Here is a 15,919-nt window from a genome sequence, read left to right on the forward strand (position 1 = left end):
GAGGTTCAGAAGGAAGTTGAGATGGAGAGAGATGGGGATGGGGATGGGGGTGGGGATGGGGATGGGGGTGGAGGTGGAGGTGGAAGTGGAGATGGAGATGGGGATGGAGATGTAGATGGGAATGGGGATGGCAGTGGGGATGGCAGTGGGGATGGGGATGGGGATAGGGATGGAGGTGGAGGTAGAGATGGAGATGCAGTTGTGAATGGGATGGGGATGGGGTTAGAGAGAGACAAAGGTGGAGGTAGGGATAGGGATAGGTGTAGGGGCAGAGAAGAGGATAGAGGTGGAGAGATAGAGGCTTTGCTGTGGGGTACAGATGGGAGAAGATCCAGTCAGCTGAGCAGTGTCTGCCCCTGAAGACTGTGGGGGTCCCAGTGGGGAAGGCTGGGAGGAGTGGGGGTGAGATCCTGCCTCTGTCCTGCCCAAGGTAGACCCCCTCCCTGGTGAGTGAGGGATGCTTTCAGGTGGGCGTCTCTAGGCAGGAGCCATCCAGTTCGGGAGGGATCAGGCTTTGTCCTCCCACTTCAGTAGCTGCTTTAAGGCCCAGTGAGGGTGCGGGCCAATCAGACCGTGTTCTTGAGGGACCCCAGTCAGACATGGGGTGGGGTATCTCTCCAGAAGCCATACACTTCTCAAGAGATGCTGTGGACGCACCAGTGCCTTGCCGAGGGTGGTAGATGTGCTAGGTCGTTCCCTGGAGCGTCAGAGGCTGATCTGGCACGCGCATCCCTGCTGACTCAGATGCAGACAGATGTGTCTCTGTATGAACTATGCTTTCTCTTTGCATGGAATGGGACAATTTTGTTTTAAAAGAATGGAAACAAAAGCTGAGAGACTATTTCCTACACAGATTTTATCAATTTCTGCATCTCAGTGGCTATGGCCCATGACTGCTGAGCCTGATGTGGGGAGGGGCCCGAGGTCCGGGTAGCAGAAGCATGTTTAAATTGCACAGATGTGTTCTCCAAGGAGCCATTAGTCCCAGGAGACGGATTCCAAGCACCGCCCCTGCTCTGGGCTCCCACCCTCCTGGGGATCCTAAGCTATGTGAGGAATCCAATTCAGTGAAGCACCCCCTGCATGCACCAGCGAGGTTGTCCCTGGGAACGGGCACTGTGGGGTCAGGCGCATCCTTTCAGAAGGAATTCCCAGCCAGCAAGTCGGGGCTTCCAGGCAGGTGGGCAGGCAGCCTGGGGCGGCCACCTGAGCTGGCCGTCACCTGCTGGGTTCCCAGCTGTGGCTGCGGCTGCGTCAGGTCTGTGGTGCCAGGTGGGGGGACACACCTGGGCTGTCCTTTTACTGGAAGTGCTTTTACAGGAAGCCCTTAACCTTCAAGCTTTCAATCCTGTTTCCCTGCAGCAGTTCCATAAGGTGCTGTGCAGATAAAAGGTGTTCTGAAACCAAATCTAAACATCAACTCAGCCCAGGCGAAGAGCTGGGAAGCACCCAGTTCTCCTCTGCAGAGTCCCATGTGCTCGTGTATCTCAGACCTCACTTTGCCCTAAAATAGACCTGGAGAATCACTGTGACCTTGAAAAAGTCCCGACTATTTTTGCATTAGCGTCTCGGGGGACTGCAGCAGATGCCTCATCCATGACACATCTTTCCTTTATGTTCCTTTGAAACCCACCCCCCACCCCTTCCAGAGATACACAGCTGATGCGGAGCCTGATGGTGTTTGAACCCAGCCCCACACGCTGGCTTTCACACAGGGGGAAACCCGCTTCATAAGCTGCACAAGAAGGGTGTCCCAGCCAGGCCCGTCCCTGTCTGCCTGCATGGCTGTGTGCCGGCCCCCACTGACTCCTGCTGGTGGACGGAGCCCCAGAGCCTGTTTCCTGGAGAACCTCCCCGAAGCCTTTGTTTAGTTAGAGCTCTTAGAACTCGGCGCCTCTCAGCCACTGAAGACCTTGGGATGGGGCCCGCCGCCCACCAGGCCCACCAGGCCTGGGTTTTTCTGATGGGTGTAAGTGCAGGGGAAACATGCCTTCCCATAAAGCTGTTGCCATATTACTTCTAATCTCTAAGTTTTCCTTCAAAGGAAATGATCTCAGTTCCATGGTTCACAAATTCTGCTCTTGTAAATTCGCCTAATCCCTGAGATTTACTGTAGCCACAGATCAGTACCATGTGCCTCCGTGGTCACTGGCCGCGGTCGTTGCAGGGAGCGCTGGTCAGCTCGAGTCCCAGCGCCCATTCCCAGCTGAGGTGGAGCGGCCAGCTCTGCCTTCCCGAGTCAGCTCCGACTGTGGGGTGTCCTCTTCCAGATCTAGGTGGTGCCCGCCTTCTGCATTCGCTGGTGGTTTCATTTTAACCAATCCGCCCCCCTCCCGAGCTGGGGCAGGGCTGAGGTGCTGCCTGGACTCTGGGCGCAAGGGTGCACCTCACGGGGAAAACCCATGTCAGAACAGGCTTCCTGCAGCCAGTGTTCATGTTACCGCCACAACAGTACATTAACAAGGAGGCTTTCCATAGCGACAGGCAGGAAGTAGGTCATCTGTTGGCTGGTTGATAAAAATGTGACTGTTTCCCCCAGAGCTAAGGTTCAGTGACAGCTGATTCACTGTTTGAGGCCACTTTCTAGAACACAACCCTACCAACTCTGAATCGACCCCACCGAGGACTTCTGAAACCTCACAGCTTTCAGTCTTCCATCATATTTAACTATTTTCTGTTCTATTTCACCTTTAACCCCAAGGTGTGTGAAGCCAGAGGGCTGACCGGGGCCAGCCTTCGGGGCTCAGGGTGCAGGTCCTATGGAGGCAGCTCTGGCAGGGCCCTCGGGGGACAGGGCTGCTGTGTGTGTGAGGGCGCATGAGTGTGTGCGGACGTCTGGGTGAGTGCGTGTGGGCCAGTGCTCATCATGGCACAGACACCCCCCGGTGGGCACCTCTGGGCACACGCGGACTCCCCTTCTGTGCCGGAAGCTTCTGGAGTAAAGATCTGCTGTGCTCACCAAATCAAACTGAGCTCGAAGGGAAATCAAAGATGAGCACTTTACCCCTCTTTCTGGGCCAGATGGAAGAGTCTACACATCAAATCATGGCTCTGGGGATCCAGAATGTTTCCTGAAAACCTCAGACCTCTGAGCTGATGTGACTCGCCTGAGGAATGGTGACCGGGTCCAGGCTATGAGCAGTGCCAGGGCTGGTGACCACTTCTGCCCACTTCTGGCCTCACTGTGTCTTCCAGACACTGTCCCTGGTCCCTGGAGAAGGGGGAGTTGGGACCGTGTGCAGACTCCCAGCTTCCTGCTCCTGGACCAGCTGGGCCGGCCCTGTCCCCATCAGAGTACCCCCTGCTCCAAGAATGGCCCAGCTGGCCCCACGGCACCACTGTCCTTAAAAGGAGCTTCCCTCGGGGACCCTTATGTTGGGAATCCCAAGCTGGAGTTGGAGGCAGGAATCCAGGCCCTGGGCGCATCTGTCCTGTCCCCAGAGATCTTCTCTGCTGAGGTCACGGCTTTTTCCAGCTCTGAGGCATTCTGGATCCTTCCCAGGGCAGAGGCTGACAGGCGGGATTGTTCCAGGACAGGAAGAGGCCGCGGTCTTGTAATCCTGCCTATAGCAGTGGGGAATGGAGGGGGCACTTAGCCTGGGAACCGCTCAGGAAGTGAGAACAATGGGGAAGCCACCCCTGCCCGCCCCCCTCCAGGCTGCAGTGCAGAGCTGGCTCGTGGGGGTCCTTGACCCCAGACTCTCCCCTCGCTGGTCCTCGCGTGGCAGCGGCTGGGTGGGCGTGCGTTAATTTGTCTTACGCCTCAGAGCAAGTGTCCACCCGAGGTAACAGCGTTTGCCCTTTTTTTTTCTTTTTTTGCAGTACGCAGGCCTCTCACTGCTGCAACCTCTCCCGTTGCAGAGCACAGGCTCCAGACGCGCAGGCTCAGCGGCCATGGCTCACAGGCCCAGCCGCTCCGCGGCATGTGGGATCTTCCCGGACCGGGGCACGAACCCGTGTCCCCTGCGTCGGCAGGCGGACTCTCAACCACTGCGCCACCAGGGAAGCCCTTGCCCTTTTTTATTGGGGTGACTGTGATCCTGGTTCCTGGGCAGTCACTGTGCACCCGTGACCCCGCCTGTATTCAGTTGTGTGCGTTGTCAGCCTCTTCTCCCGTTACAGCCTCTTTCAGCTTTCTCCAGGGTGTCTTTACTAGCGGTTCTTCCTGTAACCCAGTGCAGCCAGCTGACCGCTCCCTCCCAGGTGTGCGGGTCACTTCTGGCTCCTGCTCTCCTCTGCAGCCCCTCACAGCTGAGGTGAGGCGTGACGGTGGCCTGCACCCTGGCAGCTGCACTTTGGCTTCTGGTGGGTTCCTCCCTGGGAGACGCCAGCAGGAGTTAAGACTGGGAGCTGGGTGAGGTCAGGGACGGACTCCACAAGTCCCCCCTCCGCTCACTGAGGGTCAGTGAGTGCCTCCACCAGGGGCCACGGCTTCTTCAGGACCCGCTCCCCACAGCGCCCTCTGGCTTCCTGCAAAGTCCCTCCCTTTCCCTGGTGTTACCGCCCAGTATGCCCTGCATCCTATATTGGGTTCCTTACACGCTGCCCACATCCTTGTCAATGATCTCTTCCTAAAATTCTCCACAAATGATTTGTTCTGAGTGTGCCCTGTTTCTTGCCAGGACACTGACTGGTACAATAGTCCCAACCTGTGCACCATGCTTGTGAAATCTTTTCTAACCTCAATGTCTAAAAGAGAGTCATGCATGTTTTCCACTTAGAATTTACTGCTTTGTCTTTGACATTTATGTCCTTAACCCATGCGGGTTAAGTTATATCGTTTTGGATGTGAGTAGCCATTTTTTTCTCACTCCGTTGGCTGAGGGTATCTCCTTCCCCCTCCCCGCCTTGCTCTCTTTTCTACTCACATGTATGTCTGCTTCTGGGGTCTCTATCCAATCCCGGTGCCCAGTTGTCCACCCGCACAGTAACCTTGAATCACCTCAATTACTGTACTTTCATGGTGGTCCTGACATGTGGTGGGGAAATCCCCACTCCCCTTTCAGAAATGCCTGTATATTCCTGGTCCTTTATTCTTCTGTGTACATTTTAGCCTGATCCCAGCACGTCCCATGAAATACCCTGTTGGAATTTTGATTGGAAATGCATTGAATTTATGCATCAATTTGGGGAGAATTGTCATCTTTATAACATGTGCCCCTATCCATGAATATGGTATGTCATTCCATGTACGTCTTTGAAATTTTTATCTTGATGAAATTTTATAATTTCTACTGCAGAAGACTTAAACTTTGTTAGATTTATCCTTAAATACTTGATATTCTGTGATTCTATTGTAAATAGGTTTTCTATTTATTCCTTTTCTGGGGAATTGTTTGCTACTCATGTACAGAAATCCAGCTGACTTTTGTACATTAACCTTCTATATAGTGACTTCACTAAGCTCTCCTACTTATAATAATTTGTTTGTAGACTCAGGTTTTAATGTCAACAACCATAGCACCTGAAAACAACAGCTTTACTTCCTCCTTTTCAATCCTTGATGGTGTCACACTGAATGTTAGATGAGGTAGAAATTACAGGGTGGCAGATTGAAAATTCATACAAGAAGGAGCTTTCTAGCAATAAAGCAGCATAAAATAGGGGGGGCCTGCTGACATCAGTTGTTTTCTTTGTGAAGAGAGCACAAGTGAGGTTGGAGCATCCCATTCCTCAGAAAGCAGGAAGGAGTCTGGTACAAAGGTAAGGCAGGTGTAGGTGGTGCTTAAGTGCCTTCCAACCCCCCCAACCCCCCTGTTTTTTGAGGTCCTGGTTCACTTCCTTCCTCCAGGGGCATTGGGGGTGGCAGTGGTTCTCAAGTCCAGTATCCAGAAACCAGAAGCTCTTGGGGCAGCTGCCTAATGTCTGGTTCACAAGTTCCCCGTCTGCCCAAAGAGCAGGGTGTGCAGAAGGCTCTGAAGTCCTGCCACACCCTGAGCCCAGTGACCCAGCTGGAGGCACACTCCTCCCGGGGGCTGTGGCATTCACACCTCCCTGCCATCCTGCACCCTCGGCATGGAGGCCGGGCACTCAGGGCACTCTGCTGCTGGAACCCTGCCCAGCAGCAGTTCCCCAGGCTAGCCCTTCATCAGAACCACTCAGGGCCCCATGGGACACCCAGCCAGGCCTCTCTCTGCAGATTCTCATGTTACAGGGTCTTGGGCAGAGCCTTAGAATCTGTATTTGTAGAAGTAACACTCGGGTGATTCTGACAACCAGGATGCAGCCTCTGGTAGGGACCACCCCGTGGCCATCCTGTGGGACCACCCATGGTGAACTGATGGGCTCCATTGGACCTCCCACCCACAGACTGCACCTAATGAAAGGTTCTTATCTGAACTGAGAAGTTCTTATCTTAGTGTGGCCCACCCTTGCCTATGAGGAGGTTTCTGGAGACCTGGGAGAGGGTCCCAGGCAGGCAGGAGGAGGGGCTTAGGGCAGGGATCAGTCCATGGGGTGGAGAGGGAAGAGAAGAGTGAAAGTGTCCCCAGTAGAGGTCCTGAGCCCTGGGGTGCCTGTCTCATCTAGCGATGGAGGACTCGGCTGAAGGGAAGGGAAGGGAAGGGAAGTCAGGGCTGAAGAGGTAAAAACAGCCAACGCCAATCAGGCCGGTGTTTGTTTGAAGTCCTTCAGCAGGTCCCTGTCAGGATAAAAGCCCAACTTCTCAGCAGAGCCATGAAATCCCGAAAAACCTAGGCTCTGCTTGGTCTGCAGCCTGGCTCTACCTACTGCCTCACCCCAGGCCAGCCGGGCCCTTGGCAGGTACCCAGTACATGTGCTGTTTTAAGGGCATCGGAACTTGTTCTAATCCCGTGTGGTACAACATGCAGACACAGAAATGATGTCATGAGGGAAGAAGTTTATACCTACAGACCCCAAGAATCAGGAGACACGTCACACCATTCAGGGCCCCATGGGGAAGCACCAGGGTTGGTCAGGAGGCAGAGGGAGTGAGAGGGAAATGTGGGCAAGTGTTAGATGGTGGTTTCCACAGGAAGGATGGGTGAGACAGGGTCAGCAGGCTTGGGATTGGCTGCTCTGAATCATTCCAGCAGGTGCTGGGCGCAGGGGCTGTCCCCAGGTATCTGGCACCTGCCCTGGGTGATTAGGGTAGGTGGACACTGGCCCAGAGTGAGAGGGCCCTGCGGGGGGTGGGGGTTGGGGTGTGGGCTCTGATTGGTGCCTTTGCATTTGAAAGAAATGTTTTCTGTCTCTAGGATTAGCTAACCTGGGAGTGGCAGGCCCTCCAGGGACAGCAGAGCCCCGATCTCAAAGCGTCAGACAGAAAATAAAAGGTGCGCCCGTGCACACCAGGACATCATGCCTCTTCATGGAAGTTCCCCTCTGGGGGGCTCTTCTCTGGACCGATCAGGGAATTTAACATCAGCTCTGGCCTGAGCTCCATGGAGCTTAATATCCCGTCCTGGCGTCCCTGCTTCTGTGCGTCACAGAAGCCCCCTTCTTCATCTGGAAGGTCCTCTCCCCCTCCCTCACCCCGTCCACCTGGCGTCCACCTGTGTGCTCTCCAAGCCCAGGTCAAGCGTGACCTCTTGGGTCGGGCCTTCCCGGGTCTCCACCAGGTGAGATGCTGCCTGTCGGTGTGGATTTCCAGGGACAGGTCGTGCTCATTTTTTCTGGTGTAGCTTTCAATAGTGACCCCTTCACTCTCCCAGCTCTCTCGGTGTAGACAGTGAATTCCATAGTCACCCTACCTGATTAGGACTTTGTCACGACACTTGTCATTTTTGAAATTGCATATGAGTCTCTCCTGGCCGACTGTGAGTTTGTGGAGACGGGGTGTCCTTTTCCATTGTTTTACTCTGGACCATTGTGGTGCACACACAGTGGAATCAATAAATATTTATAGTTCTCAAGTGTATCTCCACTCCTCCTCGTGGGGAAGGTGGGGGAGGGAGCACAGAGGGGAGCACGGGGGTGTCCCCCCGCCTCACACCCGCAGTGCGGGTGTGGCCGGCTCTGTCCTCCGCTAGTTTTTCTGTGTCCACATGTTGCTGTAGTACTAGACATACTGTGGGCTCACTTTTTTGTTCTTTTTTATTTAATAGTAAGATGTGATCCACATAGTTTATAGACTTTATTGCAGTAATTTTTAACCTTGCATCATGTTCCGCTGTCGATGCGCCCTAACTCACACAAGTCATTTCCAATTGTTGGTTGTTCGCATTGCATTTTGTCGGGGTGCATAATGTCCCTCTGAACCTCTCTCTGAGTGTGTCTTGGGAGTCACCTGAATCACTTCCTCGTGATTCAGCCCAGGAACAGCATGGCATTAGAGAATCTGAACATTTGTATGACTCTTAATTTATGTTGACAAAACGTGCTCTCAACATAAAGAAAGAAGGAAGGAAGGAAGGAATGAGAAAGAAGGAAAGGAAGGAAGGGAGGGAGGGAGGGAGGAGGGAGGGAGGAGGGATGGAAAAGAAACCAGGTTACACGGCTGTTGGGTTTCTGGGTGTGAGAAGAAAGACTTCATGCCTTAAAAAGGGTGGCAGAACTCGGAATTACTATAAGAAAACCAGAAAGCACTCACATACCCACACACGCACACACATGCACACGTGCACACGCATGCCCATTTGATTACCAGGCGTGGTCTCTCGCAGCCCCCAGAACCCAGGCAAGCACCACGGCCATGTCCCCTGTCCCCACGGGGCCCTGGGCAGTGCTAGCTACAGGTATACCCTGAGCTCGGGGGCTGGGCGTGCTCATTTGCAGGTGAACTGACGTTGGTCCCCCTGGAGGTGCTGGGTGAGTGGGAGGGTTGAGGCCCAGCTGTCCCTGAGGGAAGGAGTCCACCGTGTGTCTGGGGATCCCAGGCACCTATGCCTCCACCTCCAGTGCCGCCTGGGTGGTCAGAGGGCGTTCTCCCTGGCCTGTCCCCCCTGGGCACCCTGAGAACCTTCACCATCACTAGGCCTTCCTCTCCAGGCCTTCTCAAGGGGCGCAGCACCTCTGCCACCCGCACAAGGGGTGGGGCCCACACAGCCAGGAAGGCGCTCACACCTGCCCAGGGGCCCAGGCGGCCTCCTGTCATGGTGTTTCTGTAGCTCTTCGCAGCCTGTGACTCAGGGCTGGCTGGCTTCCCGGCCTGGTTTCCTTTTCCTTTTGCCATAAATAAAATCAAGACGGGCTGAGGGCGTCTCTACAGGGTCTTTGTACAGGCTTGTCAGGGGGCAGACAAGGGCCCTGCAGCGAGCGGAATGGGACCCTCCAGAGCCTCCTTCCCGCACAGGCGGAGTCCAAAGCCAAGTTGGCCAGAGGGAAGGGCCGAGCCTGGCATCCTGCAGGCCTTGGAAAAAGGGCACAGCTGGCCGTCGGTGTCCTCTCTGCCCGCCAGGCCCTGCACCCGCCCTTTCCTCCTCCTTCATCCACAGAAAACCCAGAGGGAGGCTGAGGCAGAGAGAAGGGCCCGACAGAAAACAGGAAAAGGGGAAGCAGATGGGGAAGTGGGTGTGAGCTCAGAGGAAAGGGGACAATGGGGGAGGAGGGGACAGAGAGGGCTGGGCAGGGCGGGGGGCAGGCAGGGGCATCTGGGCCCACCCCCTCCTGGGCTCCGTCCTGGGCCAGCACCCCCAGGTCTCCCTGCATGATTCAGGAGTGCTCATGTGTCCCGTCACGGGTCCGGTGGCACAGGACGGGAACTGGTCGGGATGCCCCTCTTCAACCAAGAACTTTCCTGGAGAGTCCACGTTGTATCACAAAAATTCATCCCCATTTGTAATTCTCGTCTTACACATTTTAATTTACTTTTCTTGCTGTAAAAGACATCATACACCCAGAAGTATGTTTATAATACATACACGGAGTTTAAAGAATAATAACTTAAAAATTGCACCCAAATACACCACTGTCTCTTCCAGTGGCTCCAGAAGCCACTCTGAGATGAAGATTCCAGGCAAGGAGGTGACCCCAGGAGACACAGACAGGTGGGCAGGGGGGGAAGCAGCCATCGAGGGGCTGGTGACCGAGGCAGCCTGGGCCCTGGAGACACGTGTGGACCCTGAGGCTCAGGGACGCTCCCACGATGACGAGGGAGACGGCACCCTGACTTACTGTGTGCATCTGAGAAAGCCCTCAGGCAGGCGAGGAGCAGGTGTTGCTCTTGAATCCCCTATGGGGTGCCCTGAACTGGCAAGGCCCCGGGATTTAGGGGGGCCCAAGGGTGTCTGCTGCCCTCCCACCTTGAGAAGAGGGACAGTCCCGTCCCCCACGAGCCTCTCCCCATCACTCTTTTTTTTTCTTTCTTATTTTTGCGGTACGCGGGGCTCTCACTGCTGTGGCCTCTCCCGTTGCGGAGCACAGGCTCCGGACGCGCAGGCTCAGCGGCCGTGGCTCACGGGCCCAGCCGCTCCACGGCATGTGGGATCCTCCCGGACCGGGGCACGAACCCCTGTCCCCTGCATCGGCAGGCGGACTCTCAACCACTGCGCCACCAGGGAAGCCCCCCATCACTCTTTATAATAAGCACCATGTGCACGGAGACTTGTAAATCACTTGGTTTCACTTTCCGAGCTTTAAAAGGAATCGTACTGCATGTCGTCCGCTCACTTTCCCCACTCGGTTATTGACAGAATTTAATGAGGGGGGCTGGACATGAAGGGGAGAGGGCTGGAACCTCACGTGGGCGGCTTCGGGCTGCCAGAGATGAGCAAGGGAAGAGGCTGTCACCGGAGCGGGAGCCAGCTGGGCAGGGGTCCTCACCATGGAGTGGCTGCCATTGCCCACCTACAGGCCCCCTGAAGCAAGAAAGATGCAAGAAGCCCTGGCTTTCCCCTCCTCCCACCCTCCCATCTCAGCCAGCACCTCCCACGGGCTGAAGCTCAACTACAGCCCCTTGATAAGGGAGCCCGGGAAGTGTGGTTTTCAGGTACAGAGCAGAGCGGAGGGTGGGGATGTGTCTCAGCAAGAGCAGGCACCTGTCTGAGTTCACACGCACGTCTGTAGAGTACACCCTGCAGGGGGATTTGGGTTGGTTCCAGGGTTTTCTCCTATAATCCTTCTTGTGCGTGTTACTCAATACACACGTACCAGATGGAAGTGTTTCTCTAGACAGTGTATTCCAAACTTTCTGACCACAATATTTTCATGGTGACACATGGCACACCCACATGACTGAAACCAATGGTTATGAAGGAATATTTACCCTAGACTGTGCAATGTTTGCTGACATTTACTCTCCTATTTTCTATTATTGTTGTTCTTACCATCATCACCAGCATCATCACCATCATCACCATGACCACCATCATCATGACCACCATTACCATCATCACCACCACCATCATCATCATCACCATGACCACCATCACCATCATCACCACCAGCACCATCATCACCATCACAACCATCATCATGACCACCATCACCATCATCACCACCACCATCATTACCACCATCACCACCATCACCATCATCACCACCTCCATCATCATCATCACTGCTTTCATCATCTTATGAAATTGATTTCATCACTCACTAATGGGTGTACAGTTTGAAAAACGCTGGTCCAGACTACGTGTCTAAGAATGGCATTGCAGCGTGATGTGGCAAGTGTATCTTTAATTCTACTGGGAAATGTCAAATAGTCTTCCAAAGCAGTACCACCCCACACGCCCATCGGCAGGGCAGCAGAGTTCCAATCGCTCCCCATCCTTACCAACGTGGGGTGAGTGCACAGTGGAATCTCTTAGTAGGTTTAATTTGCATTGTTTACTGATGGAGAAGAGCCATTTTTCATTTCTTTATGAGCCATTCATACGTCTTTTCTGTGACATTTGTTTTTGTGTTTCTTTTATGTCATTTGATTTTCTCCGTTTAAAATGTGTAGATGTTCTTTATGTATTCAGGATACTAATCTTTTGTGGCAAATGTCTTATCTCAGTTTTCATCTTGTCTTTTCACTTCCATACTTGTGTCTTTTTATGAACAGTTCTTTAATGTAGTTGTATCAATCTTGTTATTTATGGTTGAATGTTTTGTGTTTTAAGAAATCCTTCCTCCCCTTGTGATCATTAAATATTCTTCTATATATTCAGTTTAAAATACTTTTCCATTTGCATTCCTTTAAGGTATTTGGAAGTTATTACTATTTTTGAATCACATTCTGAGAGCAGGATTCAGTTTCCTTCTTAACTACGTATGTACTAACATTCCTGCACCATTTGTAAGGCCGATCCTTTCCCGCTGAGCTGTAAGGGCGTTAACTGCATTTGTTTCCATATCTATGAGGGTGGACTTTGGGGCTTTCTACCCAGTTTGGTTAATCTCTTTGTCTATCCCTCTGCTGATACTACACTGCCTTAATTACTGTATCTTTTAATACATCTTGATACCTAGCAGGGCAAATTCCCCACCTGGTTCTTCTAGATAACTTAACAATTCGTGGACATTGGTTCTTTCATACAAATCTTGATTCAATTTGTGAAGTTCCAGAAACTCTGGTACTTTATTTGAATTGCATTGAGCCTGAACATCTTTAGAGACACTGGACATCTTTATGAAGATTTGGTCTTCCTATTCATGAACAGGGTATTTCTCTCCATTTATGAATGTCTTCTTTAATGAACTTGCAGGGGAAAGGGATCTACTGTATTTATTAAACAGCTTGTAGGGTGGGTATGAGGGTGTGCTAATTGCTCAGCACTTCCAGAAGAAGCCTCAGGGCAAGAGACACAGGTGCTGGCATTGAATTTTAGCGGCCTGTGCTGAGCCTCCAGGGGAAACAGGGGCATCACAGCATCTGCTACCTGCAACGAACAGGATTTTATAAAAGGAATTCCTGTAACTGCAAGAAAAATCCACTTGTTCCAAGTGCACTCATTTGCTACGAGCTTTTTATTTTTTCACATATGGATGCAAATCAAACATTTCATTTGTCATATTCTCGAAGTGACCTTCTAGAAAACTGTAGTCTTATTTGCCCCAATACTGCTGTGCCTCGCCAGTGCTTGGTGTATTGAGTTGAATAGTGTCCCCACAAAATTCATATCCTTCCAGAATCTCAGTACGTGGCCTTACCATGAAATAGGGTCTCTGCTGGTATAATTAGTTAAGATGAGGTCGCACTGGAGTGGTGGGGGCATTAATGCAATATGACAGGTGTCCATGTACAAAGAGAGAAAGAGACATTGAGAGACACACAGGAGGAGACACCTCGTAAAGACGGAGGTGGGGATTGGAGTGATGGCTCTAAAGCCAACGGACTCCAAGGATCCCGGAAGGGAGGCCTGGAAGGACTCTCCCTCACAGCCTCAGAGGGAACTAGCCCTATCAGGGCCACCCTCAGGCCATGGCCCTGTCATCAGTGTCCCAGTGTTGGTCATGATGGATCTGGAAGGCCAGAAATTCTGGGGTGGGGGTGAGGCGGCAGCCAGCATCCCAGCTCCTCCCGGGGGCCACAGGGGGAGCCATGGGGTGGGAGCTGCCCCCCACCCAGCCCCTCTGACGGTGCCCACATCAGTGACTGGCACTCGGCTCTCTTGTGTGACACCAAGACCTATGCTGGCCACTCGATGGTTGTCACCCGACATGGAGTCAACTCCAGGACACTGGACCCCTCAGGACATGTCCCTTTGGGGTGACAGTGGCTGTGCTTACAGAGGTGTGGGCACCCAGGGACCCCATCCTGGCAACTGGAGTCTGGGGGACACCAGTCGGGGAGAGTGAGCCCCCGGAGGGCATCTGAGTGCATCATGCTGGGCTACCGGCTCCCCTGCACTGGCTGCACTGACCTCCTGCCTGTGGTGGAGATGGGCCAGTGTGGCATGAGGACCCCAGCCACGGGCCGGCGGGGGGCTGCTGGACCCACCAGCATGCTCCTCGGCTTCTCCTGCCACCACGCCTGGAACCCGCTGGAGGCCAGCTGTGGCACCTCGTGCTCAGTGTCGGGAAGGAAGGACCCAGGAGCAGCTGGCTTCCCTCCTGGTGCCGCTTCAGAACCAGTGGCTTCAGCTCGGTCGCTTTCAGGCCGGGCCTCCCACAGGTTCCCTGGGCCCGCTGCCCCCGAGCCCGTACATCCCCTTCCCAGGTGGTACCACACGCCCCAGCCCCTCACCCACACGTGCGCACAAACCCTGCTGCCCTGGGGTCTATGTGCCCCAGGGTCCCTCATGCTCCCCACCTGCCTTCCTGTTCCTGATTATCCATCCTAGGCGCCAACCCGCCAGTGTAGCCCCGGGTCTCTCAGCTGCTCGACTCGTTCTAACCACAGGCTGGCCGGCCCTACTGACAGCCCAACCCCCCAGCCACTCCCCGCCTCTCCAAGCTCCTCCTGTTTCAGCCCGCGATACCCACAGTCTCCGGCCCACGCCCCAGGCTCCCCAAGCTAAGCCCCCCTTTGTCGAAGTACAGCCCGCCCTGTCCTTCCTGCGGCCCCAGCTCAGGGGAGCACCCCACCTCCCCACACAGTCTCCTACCAGCCCCACCTGGTCACCCACCACCTCATAATACTCCCCAACCTCCCCCAAGCACTCCCCACCCTCCCAGTCTTCTCGCCTAGCAGCCCAGCCATCAGCCGATGACAGTGAGGGGGCTTCGAGGGTGGGCAGTCACAGTGGCCGCTGGCCGGGGCAAGGGTGGCCTCCGCGGCCCTCCCACCCCCTGGCAAGGCACTGAAGGGAAACCATTCCTCTATGCACAGCAGTTCTGACGCCAAACCTGTGGGCTCCCCAACCAGGCAGTGCTGCCACTAACCACCCAGAGTTAGTGTAGACCCCACGGGTTAAGGGCTCAGTCCCGCAAGACTGTGCCCCCCAGACACCAGTTGCCAGGATGGGGTCCCTGGACGCCCACACCTCTGTCCAGCTTGGCGACAAAGCAGAGGTTCCCACGAACCCCTCTTCGGTTTCAATAATTGGCTAGAACGGCTCACAGAACCCAGGAAAGCACTTTATTTACTATAACTGGTTTAATATAATGGGTGTAAGTGAACAGCAGATGAAGGGGTCACAGGGCGAGGTCCAGGATCCCGAGCACACGAGCTCTGTCCCCGAGGCGTGGGGTGCGTCACAGCCCGGGCAGGTGGGCGTGGTCACCAAGCCAGAAGCTCTCCGAGCTCTGAACTCTTTCGTGTAGGGCTTTGATGGAAGTTCCGGTTCGCAGGCACGGCTGATTAAAGTACTGGCCATCGCTGATGAATACAGTCTCCAGCCCCTCTCCGTTCCCTGGGCTGAAAGGTCCGACCTCTGATCCTGTGGCTGGTTCCTCTGGCGACAGCCCCATCCTGCCAGGATCACCTCATTAGCATAAGCTCAGGTGTGGCTGAAAGGGCTTGTTCTGAAGAGCAGAAGACCCCTCACTCTCCCCCACTCAGGGAATTCCATGGCTTCTGGAAGCTCTGTGCCAGGCCCAAACGTCACAGGTGTCACAGAGCCCTTTGCGACAAAGCTCCCCGTGAAGTCCTGGGTCCATGTCCAGCGGGCTTTCTGTTGTGGTCCCACATGTGCGTGGGTGGCTCCCTCCTACCCCACTCCGGTGTCCCCTCCTGGCCTGCAGCTTGACGGGTACGGGGTTGCGACTTGAAGTTCTTAGGGTGATTCCTGCTCAGGGTCCTTCCACCTGAGCCTCAGTAGGGGTAAAGCTGAGGTTGCCTTTTACCTGTTATTTTACTTTTTGAAGCTCAAAGTTTACTAATTTTGACCACCACCACCAATGACACAGGGTGGCGTTTGGTTATAATGTCAGCTAACGGCTGTTTACCGTGTGCTCCCAGCCAGGGTGCAACTGTCTCTAGTGAAGTGTTTTTCATAGCTTTATTGACATGTAATTGACATCTGATAAGCTGGAGATACAGTGTGCATTTGATGTGGGTGGCGTCTGTGTACACCTGGGAACCCGTCAGCACCAACCACATGGTGAACAAATACATCCGTGTGTGATTCGCAGGGTGTCCTGGCCATCT

The sequence above is a fragment of the Hyperoodon ampullatus genome (genome assembly GCF_949752795.1).
Source record: "Hyperoodon ampullatus genome assembly, chromosome: 5".
NCBI classification, from domain to species: Eukaryota; Metazoa; Chordata; class Mammalia; order Artiodactyla; family Ziphiidae; genus Hyperoodon; species Hyperoodon ampullatus.